Source organism: Pan paniscus, chromosome 12 (genome assembly GCF_029289425.2).
Source record: "Pan paniscus chromosome 12, NHGRI_mPanPan1-v2.0_pri, whole genome shotgun sequence".
Taxonomy (NCBI): domain Eukaryota; kingdom Metazoa; phylum Chordata; class Mammalia; order Primates; family Hominidae; genus Pan; species Pan paniscus.
Window position 1 is genome coordinate 84,978,421 of NC_073261.2, and position 18,819 is coordinate 84,997,239.

Consider the following 18,819-nt stretch of genomic DNA (forward strand, 5'->3'; position numbering starts at 1 on the left):
TGCCATTCACAATAGCAACAAAAAGAATAAAATTTTCAGGAATAAACTTAACCAGAGAAGTGAAACACTTGTACACTTACAAAAATTATAAAATTTTGATGATGAAATTTATCAAAATATTATAATATTTGATGATGAAAATTATAAAATATTGATGAAATTAAAGAAGACACAGGTAAATGGAAACATTGTATGTTTATATAGTTGAAGAATTAATATCATTAAAAATGTTCATACTACCCAAAGTGGTCTACATGGTTTTTTTTTTGGCATGAATGTTTATCACACCTTTATTTGTAATAGTCCCAAACTGGAAATAACCCAGACATCCAACAACAAGTAAAGGATAAATAAATTGTTGTGTATCCATGGAAAAGAACATAACTCGGCAATTAAAAGGAATGAACCACTGATACAGGAAACAACATGAATGGATCTAAATATCATGCTGAATGACAATTCAGGCAAAAAAGAGTACACACTGTTTATTCCAATTTATATAGAATTCTAGAAAAGACAAAAATAATCTATAGTGACAGAAAGCAGACCAGTGTTTACCTAGAGGGCGGAGTAAAAGAAGACATAGATTACAAAGGGTCTCAAGGAAACTATTGAGAATCATGGAAATGTTTGCTGTATTGATTGTGATAATTACATAGGTGTGTATATGTGTCAAAACTGATCAAATTCAAATTCAAACTTCAAATATGTGCATTTTTTGTACTTTCAAATTTACATCAATAAAGTTGTACCAAAAAAGTGGAGAGAGGAGAATCCAACTTATTGACAAAAGCAATGGGTGTCTCTATGGTTTCTGTTTCTAGCCATACAGTGGACTAGGAAAACTGATCTTTTCACTGTAAAACATTTAGAAATGATGAATAGCTCTTACAGCCATCCTCTAAAGTGTATAGTTTGGGCTTCCCTTGAGGAATGGAGAGAGGTTGCTAGACCCTTTAGCAAGGAGCTTTGGTTTTGACAGTCACTTGTGGACAAAAACCTGGCCCTTACAGGGTGGGATTCTGGAATGAGACTGCCCTACATTCCTGAGATCACCGAAGACCTACATCCTTAGTGAAAAAAAATCCACTGTTGGCCCAGGATGAAAATAAGGAAGCCAGTCTGGACGCGGTGGCTCATGCCTATAATTCTAGCACTTTGGGAGGCCAAGATGGGTGGATCACTTGAATTCAGGAGTTTGAGACCAGCCTGGCCAATATAGCGAAACCCTGTCTCTACTGAAAAGACAAAAAAATAGCTGGGCATGGTGGTACGTGCCTGTAGTCCCAGCTATTCAGGAGGCTAAGGGAGGAGGATCGCTTGAACATGGGAGACGGAGGTTGCAGTGAGCCGACATCAGGCCACTGATTCCAGCTCCAGCCTGGGCAACAGAATGAGATTATGTCTTAAAAAAAAAAAAAAGCAGCACTTATGGGCCTTGTTTGCCTCTCAGAACACGTAACCACAGCCTATCCCTCATATGGACTTAGGATTTTATATCTTTCTTTGCATATTTTTATTGTTAATAAAATTGTTAATCCTTATCATGATTCAGCAAGTTAGGTATTATGGTCCTGATTGTGTCCAGGAAATAAGCTTTTATTTTTAAATTCCCATAGGTTTTGAGGGAACAGGTGGTATTTGGTTACATGAGTAAGTTCTTTATTAGTGATTTGTGAGATTTTGGTGCACCCATCATCTGAGCAGTATACACTAAACCCAATTTGTAGCTTTTTATCTTTCAGCCCCCTCCCACCCTTTCCACAAGTTCCCAAAGTGCACTGTATCATTCTTATGCCTTTGCATTCTCCTAGCTTAGCTCCCACTTATAAGTGAGAACATACAATGTTTGGTTTTCCATTCCTGAGTTAGTTCACTTAGAATAATAGTCTCCAATTCCATCCAGGTTGCTGCAAATGCCATTCATTCATTCCTTTTTATGGCTGAGTAGTATTCTACCATATATATGTACCACATTTTTTTTTATCCACTCATTGATTGATGGGCATTTGGGCTTGTTCCATACTTTTGAATTTGCAAATTGTGCTGCTGTAATCATGTGTGTGAAAGTATCTTTTTCATATAGTTACTTCTTTTCCTCTGAGTAGATACCCGGTAATGGGATTGCTGGATCAAATAGTAGATCTGCTTTTAATCTTTAAGGCATCTCCACACTGTTTTCCATAGTTGTTGTACTAGTTTACATTCCCACTAGCAGTCTAGAAATGTTCCCTTTTCACACATCTACACCAACATTTATTATTTTTTGATTATGGCCAAAACAGCATGGTACTGGTATAAAAACAGGTACATAGACCAATGGAACAGAATAGAGAACCCAGATATAAACCCAAATATGTAATTCCAACTGATCTTAGACAAAGCAAACAAAAACATAAAGTGGGGAAAGGACACCATATTCAACAAATGGTGCTGGGATAACTGGCAAGCCACATGTAGGAGAACGAAACTGGATCCTCATCTCTTATCTTATACAAAAATCAACTCATGATGGATAAAGGACTTAAATCTAAAACCTGAAACTATAAAAATTCTAGAAGATAATATCAGAAAAACCCTTCTAGAAATTGGCTTACACAAAGATTTCATGACCAAGAACTCAAAGGCAAATGCAACAAAAACAAAGATAAATAGGTGGGACTTAATTAAACTAAAGAGCTTCTGCACAGCAAAAGGAACAGTCTGCAGAGTAAACAACCCACAGAGTGGGAGAAAAATCTTTACAATCTATACATCTGACAAAGGACTGATATCCAGAATCTACAAAGAACTCTAATTAGCAAGAAAAAAATCCCATCAAAAAGTGGGCTAAAGACATGAAGAGAAAATTCTCAAAGGAAGATATACAAATGGCCAACAAACATGAAAAAAATGCTCAACATCACCAATGATCAGAGAAATGCAAATCAAAACCACAATGCGATACCACCTTACTCCTGCAAGAATGGCCAAAGTGATCTGCATATTGATTGCAATCCTTATGAAAACCCCAGTGGCATTTGCTATGGCAGTAGAAAAAAAAATCTGGAAATTCATGTAGAACCGCAGAAGAACCCCAGTAGCCAAAGCAATCTTCAGAAAGAACAATGAAGTGCAAGAATCAAATTATCTGTCTTCAAAATATACTACAAAATGATGGCAATCAAAGCAGTATGGTACTGGCATAAAAAAAAGACACACAGACCAATGGAACAGAATAGAGAACCCAGAAATAAACCCACTCATCTATAGTCACCTGATCTGTAAAGGTGCCATGAACACAAAATGGGAGAAGGATAATCTTTTTAATGGTGTTGGGAAAACTGGATGTCCACATGCAGAAGAATGAAATTTGACCCTTGGATTATACCATATATAAAAATCAACTAAAAATCAATTTAAAAACTTAAAAGTAATACCTGAAACTATAAAAATACTAGAGGAAAACACATGGAAAGAGCTTCTTGACATTTGTCTGGGCAGTGGATTTTTGGATATAACACCAAAAGCACAGAAAACAGAAGCAAAAATAGAGAAATGGGATTACATCAAGCTGAAAAGCTTATGCATTGCAACAGGGACAATCCACAGAGTGAAAAGGCAACTGAAATATTTGCAGACCATACCTGATAGGGGGTTAATCCGCAAAATACATAAGAAGCTCGTACAAGTCAATAGCAAAAACCTGTTTAAAAAATTGGCAAAGGACCGGATTAAACGTTTCTCAAAAGTTGATATACAAATAGTCAACAAGTATATGAAAAGGTGCTCATAATCCCTAATTATCAGAGAAATGTAAATCAAAACCACAATGGGCTATCACCTAATACCTATTAAAATAGCTATTATTAGAAAGACTGAAGATACAAATGTTGTTGAGGATGTGGAGAAGAGGAAACTCTTGTGCAATCTTGGTGGGAATGTAACTTGGTATTGCCATTTTGGAAAATAGTATGAAGCTTCCTCAAATGATTGTGAATATAACTATCCTGTGATCTAGGAATTCCACTTATGATCATATATCCAAAGGAAATGAAATCAGTATGTTGAAGAGATATCTGCACTTCCATGTTCATACAAAATGATTCCTAATAGCCAAGATATAGAAACAACTTAAACATTTATTGATGATGAATAGATAAAGGAAATGTTTTATATATATATTACATATATATAATGGAATACTATATCATATATATGATGTATATACAATGGAATATCATATATAATATATACAACGGAGTATCATATATATGATATATTTTTTATATATATATACACACACACACACACACACACAATGCAGTCATTAAAAAGGAAGAAAATTGTACTAGTCTGTTCTCATGCTGCTAATAAAGACATAGCTGAGACTGGATAAATTATAAAAGAAAGAGGTTTAATTGACTCACAGTTCAGCATGACTGGGGAGGCCTCCGGAAACTTACAATCAGGTGGAAGGGGAAGCAAACATCTTCTTCACATGGCAGCAGGAAGGAGAAGTACCCAGCAAAAGGGGGAGCATCCATTACAAAACTATCAGATTCTGTGAAAAGTCACTACCATGAAAACAGCATGAGGGTAACCATCCCCATGATTAAATTACCTTTCACTTGGTCCCTCCCACGACACTTGGGGATTTTGGAAACTACAATTCAAGATGAGATTTGGGTGGGGCACAGCCAAACCAAATCTGAAACCTTCCATTTGTGACTGTATAATTAAACCTGGAATACATTATGCTTCCAGGACAATATGCTAAGTGAAATAAGCCAGATGCAGAAAGACAAATACTGCTGTTATCATTTATATGTGGAATCTAAAAATGTCAAAGTCATGGAAGCAGAGAATAGAATGGTGCTTGCCAGGGAATGGGGAAGGGAAAATAGGGAGATGTTGGTCAAGGGGCTCAGAGTTTCAGTTATGCATGATGAATAAGTTCTGGAGATGTAATGTACAACCATGTGACTATAATTAACAAGACTTTATTGTATACTTGAAATTTATTAATAGAGTAGATCTTAAGTGTCTACGCCACACACACAGTAAAAGAAGGAAAGTACTGTCTGAGGTTACAGATATGTTAATTAGTATGAAATGATTATTTTGCAGGGTATGTCTCTGACAACTCCTCATACTGTACCCCTTAAATTTATACAATCTTTGTCAAATATTGCTCAATAAAAATTATTACTAACAGAAAGTTTAAAGCAGAACAGTAAGAAAAAATGAGATATGGTTTACAGTTGATCAGCATTTAAAAAGTATGGAATTAAAGCCTCAAATAAAGTATTTGCACATAATTTGGGCCAGGTTATCTACATGTCTAACCATGTAACACTTGACCTTTTACAACTAATAAAAGTAGAAGTGACTCCAAGGCAGAAACTAAAGGGAGTTTGGTTTGCTCTGCAGTATTCTTGGACTTGGCAAGATACATGGTATTAAGTTCAGAGCCAGTCTGCTAGACTTCAACAAAAAGGTTTTAGCTAAAATTCATGGCTTGAAGTATTGCTATATTTGCTTAATAAGCAACTCATACCTACTTCACCATGAGAAGCTATTTGATAAAGGAAATATGCCGGCCAGAGGTCACCTCTCTGCCTAAATATATCTTTTGCACTAAACTTTTACAATTCCACCTCTAAATCAATGGTTGTTTTTCTCACAAAGAGTTTTGATATAGCTTCAAAAATAATGCCCCTGTGCTTCCAAGTGCTCAATGATAAATGAGGTTGGATTGCAGATCTGTATTTTTTGCTAAGTTAGATGCATTTTGTCGGTTTTCTGTGGAATATCTTACATCACTATTTAAGGAAACTTAAGAAGGTGCCTCCTGTTATTTTTAGAGACAGCAGGGATTTCCTTGAGGTACCTTTTATATATATTGACACTAAAGTTACAATAACTTTGAAAGTAGGTGGATGGAAAATATTCAGAAGACAGAATAAATGCTGAGTAAGAAAAAGTCTACACATCTAATTTACATCACGAGGACTATAATTAATAATATTGTATTGTATGCTAGAACGTTGCTAAGAGAGTAGATTTTTGGTGCTGTAACCACACACAGACACACAACACACACACACACACACACACACACAATGTGAGGTGATAGAGATGTTAATTTGTTTGACCATAGTAGTAGTTGTACCATGTATATGTATATCAAAACACCATTTGGTACACCTTAAATATAGACAATAAAAACGAAGTTTTAGAGAAGTCATGGGCATCAAGAAAAAGTATTTATTATCTCAATAATCACAGAAAAAACATTTTGGAAATACTGCTTTCATAAAGACATAAATCAAAATGCTACCTATTTTTTTGTGGAGGAAAATGAACACCTTCAAAATGTTCTGAATGGCAATTTGACCAAAGCTTTAGAAATGTGCCTAATCTTAGGCTCAAAAAGCCTCCTTAAAGAAATGTATCCCAAAGAAATGGTTACAATGTGCAATAATATTTTGCTATCATATTTCATTCTTGGACTAAAATGTGTGATAATACTTCATTACAGTATTATTTATATTACTGAAAAATACAACATTTCTCATAGTAATGATTGTCTACATTAATTCTTATATATATAATATAATGCATATAATACACAAAATGCAAATCTACTCAAGTATTAAAATTATGGAGATGATATTGACATAGAAATATGTTCATATAATATTAACAAAAAGCATGCTATAAACTATTATGAATCAGTTGAAAATATCTAGAAGGATATACAAGTTGTAAAAAGTGAACTGCAGATTTTGTTCTGATTTCACCATTTTTTTCACTTATGTCCTCTTTATTTTCCAGGCTACAAGCCAGGATACTACACTTAATTGACATATCTTCTTAAACGCCTCTGATTTGTGACGGTTTCTCAGTCTTTCCTGCTTTTCATGACCTTGACGCCTTTGAAGAGAAGTGGTGAGATGTTTTTCAGATTTTCTCTCAATTGTCTCAACTGTGATTTGTCTGATGTTTTTCTCATCATTAGGCAGGTGTGATGCGTTTCACAGAACAACACTACAGAGGTTTAGTGCCATTCTCATCTTATTGTATCAGGAGGTACATGATAGCAACAAGACTCATTGCTGGTGATCTTAACGATAATTACTTGGTTAAGGCAATGTTTTCCAGGTTTCTCAAGCACCCTGACAACAAAGCCTATCTTCTTAGCTGTTTATCTGAGACATGAATCTTCTAATTTCTTACCTTAGGAATTCTCCATTTAGTCATTTAGTAGAAAGTGAGTAATATAGAATTTTCTTCCTAGACAAATGATTCTGATGACAGGAGAGGGATGGGCTTACTCTTTGTGCTATCTTGGTTTACTGGAAACATGGTCACTTGATTCATTCCTGACTCCTATCAATTCCTCCTGTGCCCAATAATCCATTTTGGTTCATTCTCTGAAGAAAAGAATACAATCAAAATCTAATTCTCACAATATCACTTGGATGTCTAAAAATACTGAGTTAAAGAGATAGTAGAATTTGATTATATAAAAAAATTATGTACACCAAAGTGTTAATTTCCTTAATAGAGAACTACTATAAATATTTAACAAAAAATGGGCAAATGGTATGTTCAGATAATTTATAGCAAAGAAAATATAAATAATGTCAAATATTTAAAATGATGCCAGTTTTCTCTTAATAAGATAAATATAATCAAAATTATCATGTGATCACATTTAAAAATTATTGGGGTAGCAAAGACCAGAATGCTTGATTACAAACTATGTTGGCAATGGTCTGGGAAAACAAACACTTCTCATTGTTTCTGGGAAAGTAAATCGGTAAAATCAGTACTGAGAGCAATTGTACGTTGTCTCTCATAAATAGAAATGCACTTTTTGGATCCTTCAAGTCCACTTCTACATTAGAACCTTAATGTATATAATAAACAGTATAGATATGCCAGCATATGCATAATTTATGTATAAGAATACTTTTTGTAGCAAGAGATTAGTTAAATAAATTGTTCCAACAGCACAAAATGAAAAGCTAAGCAGCTTTATGTGTACCAGTAAGAAAACATCTCCAGGATATTTCTTAAAGTTAAAAATGAAAACAAAACCAAAAAGGATAGAATGGCATGTAAGATAGTTTACTGTTCGAATTGGAAGTAAAGACTACCATCTGGCCAATCTGGGCTCCTCATGCCTCTGAATAAACAGGAAAAGAAGAGTTACTGTGCTGGGTAGGTTGATTGATCTGAATACCAAGGGGAAATTTGACTACTGCTCCACAACATTGGTAAGAAAGAGTAGGTCTGGAATACAGAAGACACCTTAAGATGTCTCTTAGTTTTACCATGTCCTGTGATTAAGGTCAATGGGAAACCACAACAATGCAATCCAGTAATGACTATGAATGACCAAAATCCTTCAGAAATGAAAGTTTGGATCACTCCACGATATAAAGAAGCATGACCAACTGAGGTGCTTGCTGAAGACAAAAGGAATACAGAATGGGTGATGGAAGAAGGGAGTTATAAATACCCGTTACAACCACATGATCATTTACAGAAATGAGGATTTTAATTCCCATGAGTATTTACTCTTTATTTTGCTATGAATATATCAGTATATATATGCATATGTATGCACATATTTATTTATAGAGATGTACTCCTTTCTTTTATTTCCTTATTATGTTACATTATTGACTCTCTTTGGTCTCCAGCTTTCTGATTGCATATCTTGGGATTTGTCATAATGAAGCAAACGAATTCCTTATAATAAATCTGTTTCTAATATATATATCCTATTGGTCTATATGTTGGTATGTATATATAACAATAGGATACACACACACACACACACACACACACACACACACACACCCCACATCTTCTATTGGCTCTGTTTTGCTGGAGAACCCTAATACACTTTGGAAAAGTACCAAAGCAACAGAGGTAAAACCTACCTCTCAGTGGTTCAGCTTACTCTCTAAAAAATAAGGGAATTAAACTGGAACAACTACATGTTTCCTTTTAACTGTAGCCTTCTGTGTCATACAGTTATTTCCCTATAGATGGTCTCTCAATTTCTCTCCTGAGCTTAGGTTCTATTTTTCACTCTGCTTATTTTTTATTTTTCCTAAAGTTACAGTATGCTCAGTATGTCCCAAATTGACCATGCCTGTTAAGAAAGCCATTTCCTCTCTTCTGTTATTTTCTAAGGCACCAGGTTTTTGTTTTTTAGGAATGACCAAATTTGAGATTGTCTCTTCTCTCTGAGAAAGGTAGTACTCTGATTATTTGTGATGGCAATCAAACAAATACTGCATAAGACTAAAGAAAGAAGCATATCACAGGGTTTTGCACTCTCAGTTCTTTATGAAGTACAATACCAAGTAACACAGAACTGCTACAGACCCAGAATTCTTCAGTTATCTGAACAGTTCTGGGTTCTAGAGCTGACTTCCACGTCTAGGCAATGCGGTTTATAACCATAGGGTTGCTGCAGCCTTCCAGGCAGGTCTTTGTAGAGACTACTCATTTGCATCTCTGCTAAGGAGAAGAAAACCTTTCCAGCCCTTTTTATTGTTATATATATATATATAAAAATAGTGAACACATATTGGTACCAAATAGCAATTTTATCTTATCTTGGTATATTTGGCTTATGAATAGTTGATAAGACTTTATCTTACTGTTGGTTACTTGTTTCCCATGAGAAGAAAAAGATTGTTTCATGATGCTTTCAGAGGGCTCATTCCTTTGTGAAGGATTTCCAGAGATTCTCCTATAACATGTTCCCAGTCTTCAGATTTGTCTCTTGTTCAACCATCTTACCAATTCTGATGCCAAATCCATCATAGAAATGATGTACCTTTGGAAATGAATCCATCCTATGGATTCCCTGCATCCCCACTGCTGCCTTTATATGCAGGACTCTCAGCACATTCTACCAGGATTCTGCAGCAAATGCTCAGAACATCCTCTAGTTCTGATTTTCCCACTACAAATCCATGCTTCACACTCATTATTCCAATGAATTTCCTCTAAGTCTTGCTTTTATTTTCTGTCACACCTTTGGTGATAAATCCTGCAGTGATTCTAATGAGAGCTCAACGTCATTCAACTTTCAAGGAATGTTTATAATCAATTCTACTTTCCATACCTGTCAATATCTCATGACTCCACCTAGTCAACCACCAAGCTTCACTAATTATACTCCCCAAATATATCTTCTCTCAATACAATTTACTCCATGCAGAAAAGACATTATTTAGGTAGATATATTCATAGAAAGATAAATATATAAATAAAAATATATAACTTTATCAATATGCATATTTAATTTCATAAGTTAAAATTATTTGTATTCAGATGGACAATGGTTTGAAATCTGTTTATGCCTCCAACTAAGCTGAACAAACATGGACACATTATTTAATCTTTCTGAGCCTCAAATATTTAATCCTGCTGAATTATTTTGAAGATTAAATGATATAAAATACTTAAGTTGTCTATGGTCTGGCATATAGTACTTAATAAATTAAAGCATATTTCTTGATTTTAGATTTGATTTATTTTCTCTATTTCCAAGCTGTAGTAGTCTGGGTCCAATTGGGAGACAGAAACCAGACAGCAGGTTATATAAGGGAAGTTAATGTAAAGAATTATTAACTATGATATAAGAGAAACTATATAAGGAAACTATATAGTAGCCTAGGGCTGAGGAAGAGTGCCTAAGGGAGGACAAACTCGGAAGGGGCGTGTTTCAGACCTTATTGGGGAAGGTATAGTTTAGCGCAATGGATAGCAGAGGTGTTTACTGGTTAGGCCAGGCCTGAGCAGGTCTAGAGTTCCTGGGCAAGCAGGGTAGGTTAGGTAGGTTAGCACGTGGTGGCATGGTTGTGCAGTGAGAGTCTGGTGCCAGCCATGGTGGAAGGCCTGTAGCACATGCAGCCTGGCATGAGAGTGGGGGTTTGAAACACTGCTTGGTGTTTGATGCTCCAGGTCAGAAGCAGATGTTGGAAGTCCACTCAGAGAGTCCAGGTGTTGGTGTGGCAGGAGGCCATCAGAGCAACACCTACATGTGTGGAGGGTTCTGGTTTCCATGTCTAGAGGACTGAAGAAAGGTTATTGATAGGTCTAGGATGCAACGAGGTCTCAATGGAATCATGTTCTAAGCTGGTGGCTGGGGCACATTCCACTGGATGTCTGCACACCCATACAGCTAATCTCTTCCTCCTGCAATGTCTCTCCAGCGCCCTGTACTGAGAAATCTTAACATTGTGCTCATTAAAGTGAAAAGTTTTAAAGGAATCCTTGATTTGGTACAGAGCATATAGTGAACGGTGAATTCAGAAATAAGAAGCAATAAATTGATAAGTGGCACACAGTCTATAATACCAATTAGCTTGTCTGATTAAGATAAAATTTTCTCCTGTTGTATTTCGTCTGAAGAAGTGATAACCTTCTTTTATAGGGAATGGGGTTCCCAGCTGATTAACCAGGAATAAGCAATTTTTGCTTCACTTTGTAATAATTGAGTCATGTGACAATTGCTGAGTCAGCATTTGAATATAGATCCAAGTCTTATTAATGGGAGCATACTTTAAATGTATTTAGCATAATTTTGTGTGTTGGTTTATTCCAGAGCAGAAAGAAAGTGTATTTGCAGGATTTGACATCAAAAATGCATTTGAATCATTTAGGTAGTCTTTTTGTGGGCGGTAAAAATTTTAAAACTCTTGTTTATTGATGTTTTGTCTCTTTCTTAATCTCTCCTAACAAATCTATTGTTCTTCCCTTGTCAATAAGCAAGCATGCCCCCACGGCAGGCTGAAACATTTCAGGACTTTCCCATGACCTCACATTTCTATTCCTTTGAGGCACATGGTCTTATTTCTTTTTAAGCTTTAGCGAGAACATCGGGTCCTTTCTTCTCAGATCTATTCTGATTTTTTTACTTTGTATATCTGATCAAGATGTTTTACAAATTTGAACATGTCCACTGCTCATTAAAACAGGTCATCCCAATCAGTATAAAATGTGATTTTTAGTCTTTTCTTTTTAAAAGTGTAAGAAATGCTTATTCCTTCGGAACTTATTTAATAGGAGATATCAATACCTTTTTATTTTTTACTGAACTCATTTTCACGTGCCTTTGAGTTCATGTGCAAATTTGGTTTCGTTAGCCTTGTAGGTGCAAGACTTCCTACTCTCTCACTGTGGAGGAGACACTAGGTTGCTGTGAAGTGAAAGAATGGGCTTGAATCCTGGAGCTACACTAGGCTAATAGTGCTATTTTCTGTAAACTGAGGGACAGTTTATGTATGTGAAAATACTTTGCACAATTGTAACAATTAAATTGTAAAAATGTACAGGAATACTGCATAATTATTTTGAGGGTGGTAGTGATGATTCTGAGGGCTAGGATATTTACGGATACAGTGGGGAAGCCCCCTCTTGTTCAACATTTTCTAGAGAATGTCCGTGTTAAACTTATACTTTCTGCTTCCTAGGAAGAATATCTCAGACCTTCTCTTAGCTCTTCTCCCCTTGGCTTTTCTGTGCTATGTCATTCATGGTATTTTTGTGAGATCTACCTAAAACAGAAAATACTATTTTAGAACAGCTGGTTTCTGGGTCAACTTTGGAGACTCAATTTTAGTAATTTTCCAATTTAATAAAACAGTTGGAATATGTTTCTATTGGTTTTAAAATGACAGAGCAAATGAGAAAAGGTATAATTTAATAGATCCAAGAACTATTGATGAGGAAAATTACTAGTAGCTAGTTCAAACTGCCATCGATTGACACTGAAATGAAGAAAAGAGATGTACACGTATTTGTGAACACCCCATTTTCATGTCAACCAAAGGATTATCAACTTTTCATCTTCAAAATAGATTTCATAGTATACTTTTCATGTGTAACTATATATAAGGTTAATGGCTCTATCTTTTGTGAACCACAACCTATTTGTCCAGCTCCTGCTTTGAGCTTGATGTTTTAATCTTCACAAATATTTGAGGTAGACATAATTATGTCCATAATTATAGCAAAGTGCTAGGTGCAGGCTAGCACTTTGTGTACAGTGGCATAATTACAAAAATCACATCCAGATCTGTCTTTAACCATGCTTCTTTTACCCTGCCTATCTTTAAATATAAAAAGTAGTGATTACAATTGTAAAATAACAGGAGTAGAAATAATATGTTGTATTCAGTGGGAAGGAATTGCCCTTTGTTAAGGCAATAATTATAGGACAGTAATTCTCTAACTGAAATAATATACAGATTTTAAGGAAAAACTTATGAAATTCCAATGTTAATTTAAATTTTTTATAACATTATAAAAGCACAAAGATAAAACTAGGTATAAGTTTCTTATGTTTATGGTTTTTATGCCACTTAAAACCAAATTAATTAATACTTATAAATTAAGTATTAACAGCATTACAAACCAATAACATCTAGTTTAGAAACACTAGCTAGGCCTGGCGCAGTGGCTCACGCCTGTAATCCCAGTACTGCGGGAGGCGGCGCATCATGAGGTCAGGAGATCGAGACCATCCTGGCCAACATGGTGAAACCCCCTGTCTACTAAAAATACAAAAAAAAGTAACTGGGCATGGTGGCGCACATCTGTAGTCCCAGCTACTTGGGAGGCTGAGGCAGGAGAATCACTTGGACCCTGGAGGCGGAGGTTGCAGTGAGCTGAGATCGCGCCACTGCACTCCAGCCTGTCAAAACAGCGAGACTCCATTTCAAAACAAAAACAAAAACAAAAACATACTAGATAATGTGCTAGATTTATTTTGTGAAATTAAAGTTGCTCTCTGCAATGAGAATATGATATTGCCTTCTAACGGTTCTGTTCTTTTACATTCAGGGTACTTACATGTTTTGGGTTGACTCAGTTGTCTTGCCTCTTTGTGTTATTTGAAGTTTTGTGAGACTTTTATTTTGTATATTCCTTTAGTCTGTTTCGTGCTGCTATAGGAGAGTATCCAAGACTGGGTAATTTATAATGAATAGGAATGTATTGTCACCCAGTTCTGGAGGCTGGAAAGTTCAATATCAAGGTTCTGGCATCTTAGGAGGGCATTCTTGCTGCATCAACACATGGCAGAAGGTGAAAGGGAAAGAGAGAGGAGAGAGAGAGAAAAGATAGAGATCTATTATTTATTTCCTAATTTGGAACATTTGGTTCTATTATTTTATCCCACCACAATACATTCATTTATTCCATTGTTTTCAATATTTTTACTTACAGTATTTGTTCATATTAGGTTTTAGTGATTCAATACATAACAAAGGATAATAGCAGTTTTATTCAGTCCTGAGCCAAGTAATGTACTATGCTAATATTTATATCTTTTTATTGTGTTTTTTTTTTTTTTTTTTTTTTTGAGATGGAATCTCGCTCTGTTGCGCAGGCTGGAGTGCAGTGGCACGATCTCGGCTCACTGCAAGCTCCGCCTCCAGGGTTCATGCCATTCTCCTGCCTCAGCCTCCCGAGTAGCTGGGACTACAAATGCCGGCCACCACGCCCGGCTAATTTTTTGTATTTTTAGTAGAGACGGGGTTTCACCATGTTAGTCAGGATGGTCTCTATCTCCTGACCTTGCGATTTACCCGCCTCGGCCACCCAAAGTGCTGGGATTACAGGCGTGAGCCACCGCGCCCGGCCTAATATTTGTATCTTAAATAATTTTCTGTTTTTCCTGGATTTAATACTGTCTTTTTATACTTGATTTCATCTTCTTCTATTTGCTTATCAGTAATTCTTCCCAGTCTCTCCAACAGAATATTATTTTCTAAATGGCCATGTAAATAATCAGTTAGTTCAATTTTTTTTCTGAATACATTCCTTCTGGAGCACCCCATCTTCCCACGTCAATCTGGTCTGCTTGCCTGCTAGCCTCTGCACATCGATCCTACATGTTTTTTTTGTTTTGTTTTTTGTTTTTTCCTCTGTCTCCTGAGCTGATGAAGCACATCCTTCAGTAGCTTTCTGAGAAAGGACACATAGAACTTTACTGATCTGAAAATACTTTAATCCTAATCTTAAACCAGTTGATGGTTGCCTGGATTTAATTCTCAATTGAACAGAATGTTTTTTTCTGAATTTGAAATCATTTTTACAGATTTCTATTGTTTAGGTTTTCTGTTGAGATGTCTTTACAGCTTTATAAATAATCTGCCTTAACTACTTACCTCAGTCCTCCATCTTTCCAATCTTTTATGTGCAATTTTAAAAATTCTTTGTCATTTTCTGAAATGTTCTAATATCCTCTTTTCAACAGAACATATTCTTATTAAACGCAATGTCTTAACGTTATTCTCCCTTAGCATATTAACAGCATTTGTGTTGAAATTTTATTTTGGTTTTTGTGCTATTTTTGTTGGTTTAAATATCTTCAATGTTGAAAACTTCTTAAGTGTCCAATGCCCTTGGTGGTTTATTCATAATCAAGAGAGAAGAACTAATTTGCTAAATAGTGGGTTTCACTATAGATCAGGGTTTCTCAATCTTAGTTTCTCGAGATTGAGAAATTGTACTAATATTGACAGTCAATATTTTCAGCAATATTAACATCTTGGGCTGGATAATAGTTTGTTGTCTATCCTCTGCATTATTGGAAGTTTCACAGCATTCCTGGCCTCTATCCACTAGATGCCAGTAGCACCCCTCCCAGTTATGACAACCAAGAATGTCTCCAGATATTGCCAAATGTTTTCTATAGGACCGCATCGCTGCAACTGAGAATCATTGCTATGCAGTGATGATGTAGGGACCTTGTCATTTTGCCCACCTGGCCATTTTTTGGGATGATGTCCAAATGGTAGCTTTTGTAATTGTATTATTCAGGATTCTCCATAGAAATCAAACTACTAGGCTGTGTGTGTGCATGTGTGTCTGTATGTTTGAGGCAGAGAGAGAGAGGGATTGAGATTGAGATTTAAGAAATTGGTTCACATAATTGTGACATCTGGCAAGTTCAAAATCTGCAGGGTAAACCAGTAGGCTAGAGACCCAGGGAAGAGGTGATACTGCAGTTTGAATCTAAAGGCTGTCTGCTGGTAGAATTCTCTTTTCATTAAAAGAGGTCAGTATTTTTTTATTTAGGCCATTAGCTGATTAGATGATGCCCATTCATATTATGGAGAGCAGTCTGCTTTACTCGAGGTCTACTGAGTTAAGTGTTAATCTAATCTAAAGAAAACTTTTACGAAAATATCTGGAATAATATTTAATCAAATATCTGGTATTGTGGCCTAGCCAAAATGGTCACATAAAATTAACCAGCCTTTCAGTTTTTTCAAGGAAAATCCTTCAGTCTCCTCCTGGGGGCAGCATATGCTTGACTGTGAGAATTCTTGGAGTCAGTGGTGGGAGGTACAGTTTTCGGCAGTTTCCCTTTCTCCGTATGGCAGGTCTATGTCTTCCTTCCTCTTTATTGTGCCTGATGTGCCTATGTCTGGAACTCAGGTTCTCCATATCCTGAGAATGATCCTCCAATTTACTGCAAGGGTAGAGGATGGATAATCATTTGGATGTGGAGGAGACTTAGTATTCTAAATTCTCTTTATGTAAACATTCAATAAATCCCTCTCTTTTCAGTTCCACACCTTTCCTCAGTGTCTGCAGTGACCAGCACCTCCAGTATGAGCCTGTTGTAGCTCATACTCGGACATAGGTCTTGATAATGCCTCCATCTGCTTCCTTGTTTGAGACACCTTCTCTTCACCCCATTGGTGAGAAAGAGCTTCCTATCCTAAGATTGTGGAGATGGCTGAATACATGCCACCCAATACCAGACAGGTGAGCTCTATAGCAGTTTACTTGTTGTATATGCATAGCCCAGGGTTGTTGACACTGAGTCACACTGGACCACACAGGGGTTGCACTTGGGAATAGAGTGAACAGGCAATGGATTGGGAGTTAGACTTTCTCATAACAAGAGAGTGCAGTGACCAATGGTTCAATTTTTTCTTATTTGAATAATTCTCTGAGGGCTGGTAGCAAACTGAAGCCCCACTACTCAGAGATAAGCAGGCATTGTGCCTGGTTCCCATGATAAAGAGAATAGTTTGACTACAGGACCTTACCTGAGGAAGGAGCGTGGAAACAGGGACTTGCAGTTAGGCCATTTGAGGTCCTCTTGATTTTACCAGATGCCAAGACAGCATATAATATTAATGTAAGGCCTTACATCACATCACATTCCCATCTTCTCTTAAAGTTTGCTGATTTTTTTATTGACTGTCACTTCTAGTGGCTTCCTTGTTCTTGTGGGTCATGCATATTTTACTTCTTAATTCTCATTTTAATGGGATTTCGGAGGGAAAATCCCTATGTCTAATCTAACATGTATAATAGTATATCCTATCTCTTTTTCATATTGATAAGAAAGAAATAAAACTGTCTTTATTTGCAGATGACATAATAGTCTACATAGAAAATACTACAGAATATATTCAAAAGCTACTAGAACTAATTAGTGAATTTAGCAAAGTTGCAAGATATGAGATTAATATACAAAATTCAATTGTATTTCTATCTAATAGCAAAAAATGATCAGAAATAAAATTAAAAGCTACAACTGCATGAAAATGATGAAATGCTTATTTCAAATGAGAAAAATTAAAGACTAAATAAGGGAGACATATGACTTGTCCATGGGTTGAAATAATTAATATTGTTAATGTGTTGATTTCCCTCAAATTCATCAGTAGATTGAATGTAATCCCAATAAAAATTCCAGCAAAACTTAGCAACCTCATTCTAAAATGCAAATGGAAATGCAAATACTTAGAATCACCCAAATAACTTTGAAAAAAGAGCAAAATTGGAGGTCTTGCAGCACCTGACTCAGAGACTTATTATAAACTGCACCAATCAAGATGGCGTGATATTAGTGTCGAGACAGACAAATAGGTCAACAGCAAAGAACTGAGAATTCAGAAATAGACTCGGCCATACATGGTCTAATCTTTCTACAGAGATTCCAAGGTAATTCAATGGAAAAAGGATGACATTTTCAAGAAATTGTGAAATAATTGTGTACTCTCTGCAAAAAAATCCAAACCTAACCAAATAACACAACAAAAACAGTAACAAAATCCCTCCAAAAGCATTTCAATCTACATGTCATACTATATATAAAAATTAACTCAAAATGAACCATAAACCTAAATTACAAACATAAAATGGCAAACAGAAAAGCACAGGAAATATGTTCAGTTAGAAAAAGAATTCCTTAGATACAACACCAAATGCATAAACCAAAAAAGAAAAATTTGATAAACTGGGTTTCATCAGAGTTAACAACATCTGCTCCTTGAAATATACTTTTAACAGAACAAAAAGGCAAGCCACAGATTTGGAAAAAAATGTTTAAAAATTACATATCTGATAGAGAACTTACATTCAGAACAATACAGAACTTTCAAAATTCAATAATAAAAACCAAACAAACCAATATGAAAAATTGACTAAAGATTTGGATACTTGACCAAAAGAGATTATAGTTGATGAAAACAACTATAGAGGGCTGAAAGGACTTTGTATTGTGGTTTGAGTGCCAGCTTAGCTGCAGCAGAATAGAATACCAGGTAAATTTATAAGGCTTTTAACTCCAGTCCCTGGCGTTCAGATAGGATCTTCAGACCCACCTGGGACTTGGGTGAACTTGCTACCCTAAGGGGAAGGGCACAAAACCTGGACTGATTTGCTAACCGCTGATCATAGAGACCTAGGACCTTTTCCATGACATGATTATTATGCATTACATGCCTGTATCAAAACATTTCATATACCCCATAAATACATACACCTACT

The 18,819-nt window shown here is 35.8% G+C and overlaps 1 long non-coding RNA gene across 1 annotated transcript in view; it reads left to right on the forward strand.

The window, feature by feature from the left end:
• Positions 1-18,819, forward strand: part of LOC134728655 (uncharacterized) — a 382,161-nt gene that overhangs the window by 114,822 nt on the left and 248,520 nt on the right. The window contains exon 2 of the long non-coding RNA XR_010109303.1: positions 6,820-6,933. This is a non-coding gene — a long non-coding RNA (uncharacterized LOC134728655). The remainder of the gene's footprint in view (positions 1-6,819; positions 6,934-18,819) is intronic.